This window comes from Vigna angularis, chromosome 9, assembly GCF_016808095.1.
Source record: "Vigna angularis cultivar LongXiaoDou No.4 chromosome 9, ASM1680809v1, whole genome shotgun sequence".
Taxonomy (NCBI): domain Eukaryota; kingdom Viridiplantae; phylum Streptophyta; class Magnoliopsida; order Fabales; family Fabaceae; genus Vigna; species Vigna angularis.
Window position 1 is genome coordinate 28,773,593 of NC_068978.1, and position 17,388 is coordinate 28,790,980.

Genomic DNA, 17,388 nt, shown 5'->3' on the forward strand with positions numbered 1-17,388 from the left:
ACATACTTTCAGAGAGAAGTTTATAACTATTATATAAAAAAATGGAATAATATCAAATATTATTATTATATTTATTAATATTATTACGTATTTAATATTTTTGTGTGGTCTTTCGATATCTTATTATCAAAAGAATTTATATGCTTTTGTCACATCAATACAACTAATATAAGGAACTTGATAATACTTACTGTTATATGAAAAACTTAACAAACATGTGGACAAGAAAAAAATAAAGGCATTAAATCATAAGGAAAAAATTACTAAGCACTAAAAACAACAGTCAATTATATAATATGAACTTCAAATTTATTTAAATCATAAATTTTTAATTAACGGTTGTATGCTTATATGTTTGAGAGTTTTTACCCTTTTCTATTGCTATTGTACCTACGTGTTCAAGTATCTTGAAATAAAATTCAGTTAGATATTTTCGAGATATTTTCTAAACTTTATGTTATCAAGGAAGTCAATTATTAACCATGCAACAAATATAATAAATGACTACATAAAAAGAGTTTATAAAATATGTTCATCATTTAGAGCTAATTCTAAACTAATAGATTCACTTTTATGTATTTTATTTATTATTGATTCACTTGAGTTTTACAACCTTATTTACGTATAAATCTTTTTTGTGGCTCGTTCATATTTTATCAGAAAAGTTTGTTTAGTTACTGTTAAAAACTTAGTCTATGAAATCCAAAGACTTCATCTTACCATTAGTTCGGCCCAGCCTAAAGAGTTCATTTAAAGGGCTTTCTTCCTACACCTTCAATTTTTCTTCTTTCATCTCCAAATTTTTATAATCCCTTAATTGACCCTAAACTTTTTTATTAGGATAAAAAGCCATTTTCTTTCTCCTTATATTTAGCCCACCCACCAACACTCATCCCTCACTTTTTTCCTTACCCTAGGCGCCCCATCAACAAGTCCCCTTTTCACCCTTCTTTCTTTCTCACACATTACAACTCATTTCTCTCCCACACATCACACCTCACATATTTTCTCACCCACTACTTTCATCTCTTCTCCCACACACCTTACCTTTAAAGCAAGTAAGATTGTGTCACAAACAAGTAACTAGATGCATTAGATTTACGAAGTATATATATATATATATGGCATAATAAGAGTGAAGATGAGAAATTTATAAATATTTTGTTAAATAGAACGTTGAAATCCATATATGAACATAGGTATGAAATGAATTAGAAAATTTAGATTTATGAATTTAAATATTTATAGGATTGAGAGGTGATGAAATATATCAAATTTTGAAATCTATTCAATAGATTTGGAGATTGTACCAAATTTCGAAATTTGATTAGAGGATTATACTTTATTTTCAAAATCAGGTTAAAAAGCACATACAATACTTTGAAATCATATATATATATATATATATATATATATATATATATATATATATATAGGTTTAAACTCTTGAATGGTCTGCATATATGGAATCTCAAGTGGGTCTTCATATTTGTAACTGTCTTAATTGGGTCCTAATATTTGAAAATTTGAATCAATGAAATTTGAGTCAATTTTGCCCTGTCCATTAAGTCCATTAAGTGTTGACAAACGGTGTTAAAATTTGTTAACATGGTACACACTTAAAATGTTGATATACCAATGTTATATTACGTGAAATTTTTTTAGGTGAACAATTTATCACATAGCACAAAATTTAATCAGGAAAATGTTAGGGATTCATAGTGTTCATTATCCTCCAATGCATGGTCGAAGTCGGCTTCGGATTTTGCAAGCATCACTAAAATAACGTCGCTTGGGGTGTACTGAACGACGGGGTTTGAAAGTTTGAAAAACCATGGGACCACAGGACGTTGCTGGCGAGAGGGGATTTAAATTATCAGGAACTTAAATATAATCAAACCTATTAAAATTCATAGATTAGGAATTTCTAATTATTTCTCTTCCAAATGCTGATTCACTCTTCCAAAGGCTGATTCACTCTCAATTAGCCCTGATTAGAAACGGTTTTCCCCTTAGTCTTCTGTTTTGGGTTAGTATAGGATTCTCGTGAGGGCTTCCTTCCTGCTTCTTTTCCTGGTTCGAGCTCGCCACACCTGGACGCACGAAGGGGATGACAGCGCTGCGTTGGGTGTTCGGGTGGGCTCTTCGTCGCTCAAGGAGATGTTCTTCTTCTCCCTCTTCTTTGTTTTAGATTCGACGTTGCAAGGAACTCTCCTTCTCTCAGTTCTAGTTCGCAACGCAAGGAGGGAGGCTCCCTTCCTCTTCCTGTTCTCGGTTCTGGTTCGGTTCATGCAGGGAGGGGAGGCGTTTTCGGCCTAGGCGCGATTCTCTCTCTACGACGTTAGGGGCCTGTCCTCCGACGTCTCTGCGGCGAGCATTCCTTTTTGACGACGGGGTTGTGGAGGAGAAGATCGAGGCTTGCGTCTCGTGGGGTGACGGCCTTCGTTTCTCGACATCTTCGCGGTGACGGAGCTTCTGGTGGTGCATTATGTTTCGGGGTTTCTGTGCTTGCGATTTGATCTTGTAATTTCAGAGCTAGGGTTTCGAATTAGGGAATTTGGATTTCTGATGCTTGCGTTTTGGGTTTGGGTTGTCGTTGGTAGTGCTTGATTCTTCGTTGCAAGTTTTGGTCTCACGAATTGGGGGTTAGGGTTTGCAATCTATTATTCTTGCAAATCGGGGTTTCTGATCTTGTTTAGGAATTCTCTTTTAGGTGCACTATTCTTATTTTTCGGCCTTGATTTTTCCAACATGGTCATCCAATGCTCTTTCCTGTTCTGAACAACTAAATAATATTGTCATATAACACTTATACAATACTTAATAACAAATTAAAGGTTTAATCATTTTCGATATCCCTATTTTTGTAGGATCGTCTCAAACAGATCCTCATATTTTAAAGTCTCTTGGTTAGGTCTTTAATTGTTAAAATTTGAATCAAATTAAACCTTGCAGTTAAATTAGGTAGACGGCGTCAAAAAAATTGATTTGTGGCTTAGTGACTTGACTGAGTGCTGTTGATGTGGCACATATTGGTTATCTGAGTTGGCTTTTTTTTTATTTATTCATTTAAAAAAATTAAAAAATTGATTTGTGGCTTAGTGACTTGACTGAGTGCTGTTGATGTGGCACATATTGGTTATCTGAGTTGGCTTTTTTTTTATTTATTCATTTAAAAAAATTAACTTTAATCAAAACGCAACGTTTTGTCTACAAAAAATGTATTTTTTAATTGAGTGAAGAACGTTTTAATTATTTGGGGGAATTTGGAAAATTAAAAGGGATTTGAATAAAACCCTAAATTGGAAGACTGAAATCCCATAAATGAAACGTCTGCCTGAGGAGAGCAAGAACGAAAGAAGCTTTCACATCTCCACTAGCGAGAACCAAAGGAAGTCGCTCCTCTATGGAAACACCGGAGAAGAAAGAAAGCAACCAGAAAAAGGAATTTCATGGAGCACCACTTATGAACGCTGAAGAGCATGACGGTTTGAATTTGATTGACGTGCTTGATTTTGAAGAGATATTAGTCAGAAAAAAAAAGGAAACAAAATATTTTGCAGCGTGAACAAATGGTTTTTGCAGCGTGAACGCGATACCAGATCTACGAGTGAAAGGGTTTTGCCATTGCCTGCATCTGCACGAGCTGAACCTGGGAAAAGAAGAAGCTTCTCGATGTGGTTCTCCCACACATAGAAGAAGGAAACCTAGAAAATTGATAACTAATTTAGGGTTCTCTGCAAATTTTAAATTAGGGTTCTAAATGGATTCTGATTTAGGAAAGGTTTAATCATTTGTTAATTGTTTTTAATTTAAACGGTCATTTCTTCAATTTAGGGATTCCTTCATTTAAAACGTTCATTTATTCTGTTAAAAATCAAAACGTTGCGTTTTGATTTAAAAATTTAACTTTTTTAAATATAAAAACTCACCATTAAGCCAGGTCAACAACAGTACTGTACCACGTCAGTACCATTTGGTCATCTCAGCAACCCACGCATCATTTTCTTTAACGCCGTCCAACCAACTTAACGGAAAGGTCACCATTGATTTTAATTTCCAAAATTAAGGACCATTTTAACACACTTTAGAAAACGAGGACCTAACTGAGATAATCCTGCATAAATTAGGATGTCGAAAAGGATTAAACCCAAATTAAATAATGAATTCTATGTAATATAAGACGTATATATCAGTGTACACCACGTCAACAAATTTTAACATCGTTTGTCAACACTTAACGGATAGAGAAAAATTGGCTCAATTTTTCAAATATTAAGACCCAATTGAGACAGTTACAAATACAAGGACCCACTTGAGATTTTCATACAAATACGAGGACCATTATAGGGTTTAAACCTATATATATATATATATGTATGTATATCTAAAATTTTAATTTTAATTTTCTTTTAATTATTTTTAATGGCTTATGGTTTAGTTAGTTTCTTTTTAATTTTATTTATTTAGTTTTTATTTTTATTTTTTTTTTTTTAAATTTAGTTATTTGTAAGTGTATTGGTTTTAATGTTTATAGAAATGAAAAGAATATGAGGTGTCTCTACAAACCGGACTAAGAGTTTTTGCACAAAATGAAACTAGAAGAAGACCTATGACTATTACTCGTAGAAGGGATATTGATGGTGAAGCTGGAGAAGCTTCAACATTAGTTGGTCCTGATGTTGATGAGCATGAGAAGGATGTTATTAAGCAACACAAGGATGTTCTTCACCAAAAAGATGAAGTAGTTGGATATCTTGGAGGTCCACATGACACTTATTTACTGGCTATGTTGATCATGTTGTCTAAGCATTATGGGAAGGTTGAGTTGGTAATGTTTTTTTTTTATGGTTGGTGACTTATTTAAATTTTATAAACAATTATTATGTGTAGATCAAGGGGAGGTAAAGTTGGTCTCCCATGGAAAAAAATTAAATAAATTTGGAGCATTTTATAGCGTTATTCATAATTATATGTTGAATTCTTATTTAATGCTTTTATTCGATATTTTGTATGATTATGCCGATAAGAAGTTGATATTGTCATTTGTTGAGAGATGTCGATAAATGTATCTGTAAATATGTAAATGTATATGTATGTATAAAATTTTAATTTTAATTTATTTTTAATGGCTTATAGTTTAGTTAAAAAAATTTAATTTAATTTTTATTTTTTTAGTTCTTGTTTTATTTAATTATTCTTTTTTAATTTAATTATTTGCTAAGTGTATTAGTTTTAATGTTTGTTTGAATTTGTTTGTTATAAAAATGACAAGAATATGAGATGCACAAGATAAAACTAGAAGAAGACCTACATTTTCTCATAGAAGGGGTTGTGATGGTGAAGTTGGAGAAACTTCAACATTAGTTGGTCTTGATGTTAATGAGTATGAGGAAGATGTTATTGAGCAGTACAAGGATGTTGTTCACCAAAAAAATGAAGTAGTTGGATATCTTGGAGGTCCAGATGACATCTCTTTGTTGGTGAACTATGTTAATCATGTTGCGTAAGCATTGTGGGAAGGTCAAGTTAGTAATTTTTTTTAATGGTTGATGACTTGTTTAAATTTTATATGCAATTATTATGTGTAGATCAAGGGGAGGTAAAGTTGGTCTTCCATGGGAAAAAATTAAATAAATTTGGAGCATGTGATCTTACTCTTTAGAATTATGTGTTGAATTCTGATTATTGCCTTTATGCCATATTTTGTATGATTACGCTGATAAGAAGTTGATATTGTCTTTTGTTGAGAGATGGCATAGAGAGACAAACATTTTTCATGTCCATATTGGTGAGATGATCGTCACACTATAAGACGTCTCCATACTACTACATTTGCCTATAGTGGGACAATTTTGTCCAAATAAACCTCTAGACTTTTAAACGGCTTTGGAAACTCTCATGCAATGTTGTAGTCCCCACGTAAGATTGAGTTGGTTAAGAGACATATATAACGAATGTTGGGAGAACTAACAGTAGGAATATATCGCATGAGCCTATCTATTCCATCTTATTGGATACACAATTTTATGGATAAAACTGTCACATACATTTGTGTATCCTATTTGATTCTCTTTAGAGATCTGCTGTCATATGGCAGATATACCTAAGCAGTTATTGCACTTGCTCACTTGTACAAGTAGATTGAAGAGGCTAGCTTTGCATAAACAAAGCAATTAGTTGGATATCTAATTGTTTTACAAGTACACATATATCTTACACTTTGATTTCCTTTACACTTTTCCTCATTTATAATATTCTATAAACTACTGGAATATTTTAAAATTTTTGAAACATGTTACAGGTAAATTTTTTGTTTTGTAATTTTTTTCAAATTCTTTAGTCTTTACGATATTCTCTAAATATTATTATTAGGATTAAAGATGTTTTTAATAATTAAATTTATATATAAAATTAAAGTTTGCGTCTCTTTCAAATTTAAAAAATGAATAGATATAATCTTTTTAATCTAATAATATTAATTTTTTAAAATTTGTTAAATGGTGTTTTAAAATAGTATTTAAGTTCAAACGTGTTAAAATTGTGCAAACAATTCAAACGTTATTCTAAAACGTATTTAACACATAAAAAATTAATACAGTTGATTTAAAAGAACTATATCCATTTATTAAGTTTGAGAACAAAAATGTATTAAAGTGTGAAATAATAAACAAAATTCAATAAACATATTTAACCATTGTTATTGTTTATATATATATATATATATATATATATATATATATATATATATAAATATATATATATATATATATATATATATTTTAATATAATTTTCTCATCTAGTCTTTTTTTTTCAAATATTTTATTTATTGTCCTTCTTAAATCCTTATTCTTTTTCCCTTTAAGAAAATGCAAGCATAAATTTACATATAGTATATTTGTAAAGGAAGAACAAGCAGTGATAAAAATTAACTATCCACCAAAAACAATATCATTACTAAATTTAACTAAATTAATTAATAATATCATATAGATGTATCTTTAAATACCTAAGTGTCTAAATATAAAAGGTTATTACTTAAAAATGAGTTTGAAACAGGATTAAGATAACTTTTAAGATTACACGAATATTTAATTAATATTTTTTATTTAAATTAATTTAAGGTTTTTATTTCGGTATAGATGTTTGGGATGGAGATGCAGATCTTGTTGGTGTGTCTTTGCTGTTTCTAAATGTCTGGAACTCTTACTTCTCCTTAGCTGATGTCACTTGCTCATCTTTCTAGACATCGTTCACATTCCATCTGCTTGCACAACTCGTCCACTTCAACAGAGGGGGGTACCTGCGAAGATATTCCGATGCTCAAGTCAGACGTGGGTTATGGAGCTTCAGCTCTTAAGGAGAAATATTATCCTTACAATAGAGTATTTTTCAATTCAATAGAACGTACCTGGTCTTCCCTCTCTTTTCTGTATTTAACCTTAATAAAATCTGTAACAGACTTACCTTAAACAGTTTACCTTAAAATCCGGTCAGTTGCCCGTAATCCGCGTCATTCATATCTTTAATCAGATCTTTTTGACTATTTCATCTTCTGATGGACTATCAGTCCAATTACTTAAATGTTGGGCCATGGCCCAACATCGTTTAACTTAACTGAGCGCTAAACTTGGATTGACCTGATTGAGTGAATCTAGTTTGACTTTTAACGTGCGCGGGGCATGTTTGATCTGGGTTGACGAGCGCTTCTAAACCAGCGGATAGAGCGGTCGTTATTGGATGACGAATGTTAATGCTTATGACTTAGTGAATAGAGCGATCGTTATTGGATATGGATACCAACCACTCGCCTTAGGTATCTTACTATACATAATGCCCCCTAAGTCCGAGTGAACCGTTCGGTACGGGCAGGTTGACTATAGGACTTCGGAGTGATGATTGTCGTGGGGAGTCCCTTCTGCGCACCGTTTCATTTTGACACTTCATTTGCCAAACAAGCCTTTAGGTTTTCTCGCTTTGGAGGCAGTTGCAGAGTCTAAAAAACAGAGCCGTTAGATCATCCTGATCTTGCGGTGCACGTTGCTTTATGCCAGTTTCCCCTTATTAATGCGAAAGGATATTTGAAAAAAGCCTGGTCAACTCAACCGTCACGTATCATTTATGCGCCAACTTCTTTCTTTTCCCACATTCTCTAACTTTCTTTATCGCGGTTTGTCAGGTAACCATGGAACCTTGCCCTGTTTTGCATTGCTCGCCAGAATCCGTGGAAGAAAGGGGGCGAAGTAGCAACATCGAGACATCAGAAGCCTCCTTTGCCGGAGTTCATCGTGAAATCACCACCATACTTAATGGTGAAAGTGCTTTTTTATATGGTAATGTCGCCACCGAGAACCCGAAAAACCCTTCTTCGTTGTCTCCTAGTGTTAGTGGTTACGACTGGGCTTCGCGTGATGTAAGTGATTTTCATAGTCTGTTTAGTAGCAAACCTGTACTGTAGGATTGGGTAGAGAATAGTTGTATCCTGAGGACCGTAAGTTACAAATCTTGTATAAAATTGAATGCATGTCGGGATAGTGAAAGGGTTTTCCACGGTAAAGAGAACTTTGCTGATGATTTTTTTTATGCCTACTCTTGCTTGTTTTACTATATGTAAGTGAGGTTACCCTTTAATGCGTTTCAGTTGGCTATGTGCCAAACTTTGGCCATTAAACCGACTTCATCCTTGTTTCTGCACTTCTTTAGAGCGTGACCAGTCGCAAGGCGAGGTTGGGTGTCCTTGATTTCTGAAACTGGGAATGCCCTTCTGGAACTGTATTCCCAATCTTTTAGAGGTTTTAAAGATAAGTTTTTTAGAGTAACGATCATTGAGTTAGGTCGCCCCTTCTTTTTTAATGAGGATAACAACCCTAGGTTCCCCTTTACTGGACTCAAGATCCTCTTAAATTCACGTCTTGGTTGGAAGATAAAATGACCATTGACGAATTGGACGCCCTGAATGTGTTGACCACGCTGCCCCACCTCTTTTCTTCCCGGAAGATTATAAACTGCCTTGAGCCTGATGATTTTGACTCAAGGGTGTTTGGTATGTTCTTCTTACTGATGTCCTTAGGTGTTATGCAACCGTGATTGATTTTCGGATAATGTCTTTTGTTTGCAGATATCATGGGAAGAAAGGTCTCTGCTCGTGACTGGTTTAGGATTATGACTGAATCCAAGTCGGGCAACGTTCGTGATGTCCAAAGGGCTACTGAAGGTGTCTCGAGGGAAAAGGCCAACAGTTCTATGCAGACAGATCGGGTGGCATCTCCGGAGGTGACGGTTGTCGAAGACCGTCTGTTTGTAAGGAAGCGGAAGGGAGGGTAGATAGTCGAGAAGTCGACTAACTCAAAGAAAACGAAAGAGTCTGAAGAGCTGGTCAATCATCCTATCCCTGGTGGTATTTAGAGTTCAGCTTTCAATTTGGGTCACAAAATTGCCTTCAATTCGGATGAAGCGGAGAAAAAGGTAGTTGAAGGTATGACCGAGCAACAAATGATGGATACAACCGTTGTGTGGCTGGCTGTGGGTTTAACTTGAAAGTGAACAAACACTTTTATGTATATTTTAGGGTTCAGCTTGGGCACTAAATTCAAAAACAACGTTTAAGTAAAAAGTGAATAAATAAAAATGATAAAATCCTTCTGCTTTTTCTCTTTAAATTTCTTATTTCTAACACTAATTTCAAATTTGATTTTGAGTTAAAAACATGAGCAATCTTACCATTATTAGTTCATTATCTTTCTAGCAAACAAGGAGTGCTAAATTCAAAATTTGAATTGAGAATATCCATATCCATATTACCTTCTATCTTGTTTGATAATTAATGTTGTAACAATATAAGAAACTATAGAAATCTCATTTTCATACTTTTAATAATAATAATAATAATAATAATAATAATAATAAGAATATCACCCTTTGAGTTGGGATGAGTAAAAAATTTGAAATGGAAAATTTAAAACGTAGAGAAAATTTTAAAACTTTTTATATCTGTAACTAATTAAGATAATTTAATTTTTTTAAGAAGTTTTTCCTTCTCCATCAAGCTAATATGTATTTTAAAAACCTATACATTATTTATATTATATCAATTTTTTTGCTATTTTTTAAATACTCTAAAGCTACTAGTGCACATTACACACCAAAAAAAGAATAATAAGAAACCTGAGATTAAACTAAGAATACATGGTTTGTATATTTTTATTTAACACCAAAAGTTACATATATTAAACATTCAGTTTATTGAAGCGTAACATTTGCTTGTCCAACAAAGCATATATCTTCCGATTTCAACGCTTCAAATTTATCCCTTTCATTGAAACTGCTAACGTTTGATTCCCAACAAACCATTCTCGAATTTCTGCAAAATTGTGTAAGAAAAAACGTAACAAGAAAGAGATTGGCGTAAATATAGATTGATTGATCGTCTTCTTCTTCTTCATCATCATTATCTTCCTTTTCAATGGGAGATAGAAATGGAGATGTTAGAGTATATCTCATCTATGGGTTGATTCTGGCATGCACTGCTGCAGGAGGTGTTTTTCTTTGTATGTATTTAATATATTCAGATTCAAGATTGGTTTATTTCTATCTGATTGCTGGCATGACCTTGGTTACAATACCATGGTGTTTTTGGCTTCTCATTTATATGTATAGATGTTTTATTAAACCCATCCATGGCCAATTTGGTAATGGTAACCATGGTGAGGTTGCTCCTGCTTCTGAAAATATTGCCCTAACAAATATTGTGACAAAACCTGGTGCTGAAAGTGCTCCTGATGAAGATGGTGGAGAACGCCATGTTCGTTTTGGAGAAGCGGTTGAGATTGAGAAACAAAGCTGAGAACATTATTATTATGAAGAAGTTGGCCAGAAGTAACAAGAAAGTCCAAGGAAGAAGTAGTTCAGACCTGAGAAAGTGAAAAAAATTGCCTTTGAAATCTTGATGGATGAGGATTTCTATGCATGGTGGTGGTGGTGTTAGAGGGAATCAAGCTTAAGTGATTTAGTGTGCATAGGTGAATGTTCAAACATGTGGCATGCAACACAAATGTATAATATTGTTAGGGTTAGAGAGGTTGATGCATGCATGAGAATATGAGATGTGACATAATAGTGAGATGAGTAGAGAAATTGGTTAATTAGGTTAGAAAAGGGACAAAGTGGTACGAGAAAAGTTCACTAGGATGTTTTTTCTGTTTTCAGGAGTGATTTTGTAAGGAGTTTTGTATTTTCCTTTTAAGGATGTGTATTTGGATGTATATATGAGTTAGAATTGAAATAGGAAAAACAAAAGTTACAAGCCTTCTTACTTGACCTTGATCTTTATTGAATTCTTCTATTTTTTTTTCTCTTATACTTTTTTGTTTTGTTTTTTCAAGTAAACGGGGAAAGATAAGAAAAAAAAGATACATGAATAGGTCAAGGGTTTTATATCCTAGCCAAATCTAATAATGAATACTAAAATGAAAAGACCAAATAGAAAAAATGAACTTTTTAAATATTTTGACACCTTTTCCTCTTGATATTTCACTGCTTGTTTTTGTTTGATTTGATTAAGTTGGTATGTCAAATGGAGAACACATCTTGAATTAATTGTAAGAAAGACCTCAATATGCTTATGATGTCCTAAGACACAAACCATATACCTAATAAACACCTAAAGTCTATAATAAATACTAATATTTAATGCATATATGAAATTTGTTGCATCTTGAATGAGTCCTTCCTAGGTCACACACTATAACATTACGAAAGAGTCTAAAAACACTAGATTCTTTAGTTATTTTGACATGTCCTTGTAAAGTTGGGTAATGTAGGTTTTAATTAATAAGACGTTCTTGATCACTCAAAGTAACATAAAAATTCAACTAATGAAAATGTAATAAATTCAGGTTGACAAAAGTCTTAGTCTCTATACCGTATGACCGTTCGGTCAGTCACAAACTGGATGGTCAACCATAACTCATATATTCTAAAAGGCTACTAATGAATCCGGCTGACCACCAAACAAATAAGTCAATCATGAATCTGACTGAGTACATTAACCTTAATACTTATCAACTTAAGAGTAAAGTATGATTACATACAATTGGGTCATAATTAGGTCAATGCTAATAAAAAACTTACCTTAAAACCTATAAATAGAGGTTTGAGGTAAGGAGGTAGCTTACATACATTTACTGTTGCATTAATTGTTAATTGTCAAACGTTAAAGATCTTAAATAGTTTATGTAAAAATTTATTAACTTCGATGTTTTGATGAATGATGTTATTTGTTATATATCTTATATGATTAGTTTTGTTATTATTCTTTAGTTTGTATTTTGGACATAACTCATATTTCTTTCATTATAAATAAAGTACTTTGTGTGTATTTTCTATACAAGGAAGATTGGTTTCATACATAATGTTTCACTACATTCAATATGGTTTCTAGACTCTAAGGTTCTTTTGAAAAAGTTTCATTGCCACTTGTCACTGTCATTATTGCTGAAGTTTCAATTTCGACCGACGACCACAAGATTCTGCTTGTCTTGATCAAGTGACCCAAACGTCATCGAGATCATTGCCATCGGAAAATAAACTAGGGAGTTATCAATAGGCTTGCTACTCAATACTATCAACCTCCTCCACATAAAGTGCAAAGAAGGAAGTATGAAAGAGAGAGTCAACCAAGAAAGTTAGGATAAACCTCCCTTATTTCTATGGGAAGGAAGACGTTGGAGCTTACTTAGATTGGGAAATAAAAGTAAAATAACTTTTTAAGTGTCATAAACTAAGTGAAGAGAGAAAGGTCTCCCTAGCAGCCTAAAGCTTCCAAGGAAATGCCATATATTAGTGGACTTCCCTAGTGAGAGAGAAAAGACTCTCTAATTTTCCTCAAGTCAATTATTGGAATGACTTGAAAAGTGCCATAAGAAGAAGGCACATGCCTTCCTACTATCATAGGGAGCTAAGAGAGAAACTCTAGAGGCTCAAACAAAAAGACATGAGTGTAAAAGAGTATAGACAAAGAATGAAGCTCTATATTATGAGGGCAGGTGTTAGAGAGAAGGAAGAGACAACCATATCTAAGTTTCTTAGTGGTCTCCAACTTGAGATTAGAGATAGAGTGAAATTGTTGCCTTACCAAGACTTAAATGACTTCGTACAAATTTGCATAAAGTTAGAACAAAAACTCTTGAGAAAAAGTTTGAAAACTCTCCACTCTAACTCTAGTATTAAGAAAGACTACAAGAGAGAGGGTAAACAAGTTGAAGAAGAAGAACCATCTAGGAATCTAAGGAAAGAGAAGAAAGAAGAGAGGAAAAGGAAAGACCAAGGGTGGGAACATCATCTCACACTCACACTAGTAAAATTAAGTGTTTTAAGTGTCTTGTTACATGTCACATTTTATCACAATGCCCCACCAAAAGGACCATGTTCTTAAGGGGTATTGATGTCTATAGTAGCCAAGATGAGGAAACTGAGAATGAGAGTGAAAAGCTTCGCACAACCAAGAGAGAATATGTCCATCATTGTGAAGGATACCTTCTTATGATAATAAGAGATCTCTGCAATCAACTTAGTTCTCAAGAACTAACACAAAAGGAGAACATCTTTCACACAAGATGCAAAGTTTTAGAAAATGCATGTCCTCTTATTGTAGATAGTGATTCATATTGTCATTGTTGTAGCACTAGGTTGGTTGAAAAGTTAGCATTAACTATCATAACCTTACTAACTTCAATGGGTTAATGATGATAAGAAAATAGTATAGTTAATCAACAAGTGATGATTAAGGTTTCACAGGCAATTATAAAGATAATGTGCTATGTGACATAGTACCTATGAAAGCTTGTCATATTTTGTTGGGAAGGCCTTGGTTATTTGACAAAGAATCCATACATAATGGTTATACTAATGAAATAACCATCACTCACAATGAGAGAAACTTTATACTTCATGCTTTGAGACCTTCTCAAGTGGAAAAGGATCATGCACAAATAAGAAATAAAAGAGAAAAAGATAAAGATAAAAAGAAAAATAAAGACACTTTCAAAGGTCAATGTTCTAAGTTTCAAAGAAACCAACGCAAGTCCAAAGAGTCCTCCAACAAAAGAGTCATTATGTTAAGGACCATAGGCTCGTGTGGAGAAACAAAATAGGTATTCTTACCATCTTCCTCAAGAAGAATGGAAAGACATGACCAAATAAAAACTTGTGTTTGAAAAAAGACATCACTCCAAAAACACAGGCATTCAACACAAGGCAAATAAGTGCTTAAAGGAACATGCTCCTAAACTCCAAAACCTTGATAACTTAATTCATCAAAGGGGTATAATCCTTGGGAGCTGCATACTTTATATAATTATTCTACTAATACTTATATTATCTTGTGTTCTTTGTAGAAGGCTATTTGTTCCCGGGGAAGAAAACCAAACATCTCCAAAAAGGAAGGGGATGTTGCCATAAGACAAGTTGAAAATTTGAGGGCAAATCTTTTCAAGAGGAGGTGGGGGGGAGGGGGGGTGTATACCCCCTAGCCATGGAAAATTACTTTCAAGAAGGGTTGAAGTCATCTATTGAAAGTAGGTCTAAACTCTTTCTCTTGGGTCATCATGGCGCTTATAGTAGAGTATTAATAATTTAAGCCTTGTATTATAGGTCAAGTAGTTTTGAATTTTCTTTTGGGCTTTGTATTATAGGTCAAGTAGTCTAGGATTTATTTTTGGACTTTGTATTTTTGACCAAGTAGAGTAGGGTTTTTGGTCAACTTAGGCCAACTAATGTTGACCCAAGTGGACGTCCATTAGCATGTCTTGACCATTTGGTCAAAGTTTTAACCTAGCTTGGTGAACAATAGTGTGGGATGTTCCACCTTTGTGAGTGTGACCATGCGTCATGATCACATTGGAGAGGATTTTTCATAGGTAGTGGCAACATGTCACTCTAGGAATGAAGAAGATTCTCCATAGGTAGTGGTCACATGTCCTCTTCCTATTGGAAAGGATTTTCACCTTGGTCTCCAAGTTAGGTCAAGTTTGTTTTTTTAGAGTTTTGCTTCTACAAATTGGAGACACCCTAAGCCTATAAATAGAGATGTGTCACCCTTATATTCTCAAGGCTAGAGCATCTCATGTGGTTACCTCTATTCATTTTCCTCTAGAGTTGGCTTAACTTCTCTAAGAACATAATCAAACACCACCTCATCAGCTTCTAAACTCCAAGGTTGTGAGCTTCTTCACCCATTATCCACCTTGCTTCCGCACCTTCATCATCACCTTAACATTTCTTCATGCTTTAGCCTAACATAACTTGATGAGGTTGCTATCACTAAAGGTATTTTATGTTTGTATTTTAGGATTTTTATGTTTGTTGTAGATTAAGCATACTTTTTGAAGACGTAAATTTACTTATGTTGCATTTATAACAAACATTAATTTTTTTAATTTTTTTCGACATTTTTACTAAATTTCTTTTAATTTGTTGTTCTTCTTCCTTTTCTTCTTTTTCTCCTTCTCCTATTTCTTCTTTTTCTCCTTCTCATACTTCTTGTTCTAGTTCTTCTCCATCTCATAAACCTAAAATTACATAAGCATAAAACATCTAATATACCAAAATTTATGAGAGAAAACTCATAATGGAAGTGTAAAAGAAAAAAAAAATTGGTAGCGAAATGGAGAAAAACCAACTTGCTTCGCCTCGACACTACACTTGGGTGGAAAAACCATCGTGGTTTGCATCGCCTTCACTATTCTTAGTGGAAGAACCATCATGGTTTGCGTTGTCACTGCAATTTTCATTGTCACTGCTCTTGGTTGTTGTTGTTCTTTGTTGTCATTGTAGGGTATGTGTTTTAGTTGAAAACCTCTCGCAAACAGTGCTACGAGGAGTGGAACGTTGTTTCTAGGATTTGAGGAAACTCAATATTTACGCCAATTATTTTAGTAAGAAATAGAAATATCAAAGTTTATATATAATTAAGGAGCAACAAACGTAAATATCATGTGTGTCTATTTATGTATGACCTGTAGGGAACATACACAAAAAAATGCTTGGTCGTATACTTGTAATTAATTGCTTAATATTTACATATATTATCCTAGTAACAAAGACAAATATCAAAATTTACCCTAGTCCAATGTAAACTTTGATATTTACCTATATTACTAGGATAATAGATATAAATATTGAACAAGTAATTACAAGTATGTCACCAATCATTATTTATGTATGTTCCCTATGGGTCAAAAGTAAGTAGACAAACCTAATAGACTAGTTTTATATTAGTAATAAATTCTCATAGAAAAATTAAGTTATCGATAGTTTAAAAAATAGTATAAAAGGAAATACAATACATAATGGATAGTAAATTATTTCTTAAATTAACATCTTAGGATATGGATAATCAAGTTTTTGTATTAGCTAGATTTGTCAAGATGGGTTAAAACTCGCGAGCCAACTTGATCCACCATGTGTTCGAGTTGGATTGAGTTAAAAAAATGGCAAATTTTGGCATGGGCCAAAAATTAACCTAATCCACCTAAGAACCGACTCACCCGAGTTGAACCTATGGTGAGCCGGGTTGGCTCACCAACCCATCCATAAATTCTAAATATTAAATTATATTAAAAAAATGAAACCCTAAATGTTCTTCTTCAAATATGTTTGGATTGTATTGTATTTTTGTGATTTTAGATTACATTTGGATTTAAATTTATTTAGATTTCAATTAGAAAAAAATTGTAATTTGTTTTTGGATTAAAGAAAAAAATTTATAATTAAGTGGGTCCACCCGTTTAATCTGTCAATATGTAGTATGTTGAGTCAGATTCAAATATTTTAAACTCACTAATAAGTAAGTCGGGTTGGATGGATTCACTAAATGGTAAACTCATGGTAGACCGAGTAAGACTTGAGTGAATGACTTTGTTGATAGTTGTAGTATTAACTAATATATATATATATATATATATATATATATATATAATATAAAGATAAGAAATAAAAACTCATTATGAATTAAAACTAACAAATAAGTAAAAAAAATATTTACTTTGAACAAATTAATGTATAAGAATTGTATAAATTAATTTATACATATCAATTAAAGTTTTTTATTTTTGTGTTGAGAACTTACAAATCTTGATCATTTATGATTATTGAAAGTAAAAGTCAGTTAGTAAATAGATTTTCACTTTAAAACACATGCATATTTTCATTATTTTTCAAAACAATATAGCGAATGTTCTTCTTCTATTAAATCAAAATATTTCTCTGCATTTTATTATTAAGAAAGAAATGACAAACAAAAGGTATCATTGATAATGGCGTCGCCCGGACTCGAACCGGAGACCTTCAGTGTGTTAGACTGACGTGATAACCAACTACACCACGACACC

General features: G+C 33.0%; 1 non-coding gene across 1 annotated transcript; it reads right to left on the reverse strand.

The window, feature by feature from the left end:
- Positions 1-17,314: 17,314 nt before the first annotated feature.
- TRNAV-AAC (transfer RNA valine (anticodon AAC)) lies at positions 17,315-17,388 on the reverse strand. The gene has a single exon. It is a non-coding gene; the product is annotated as a tRNA-Val (tRNA).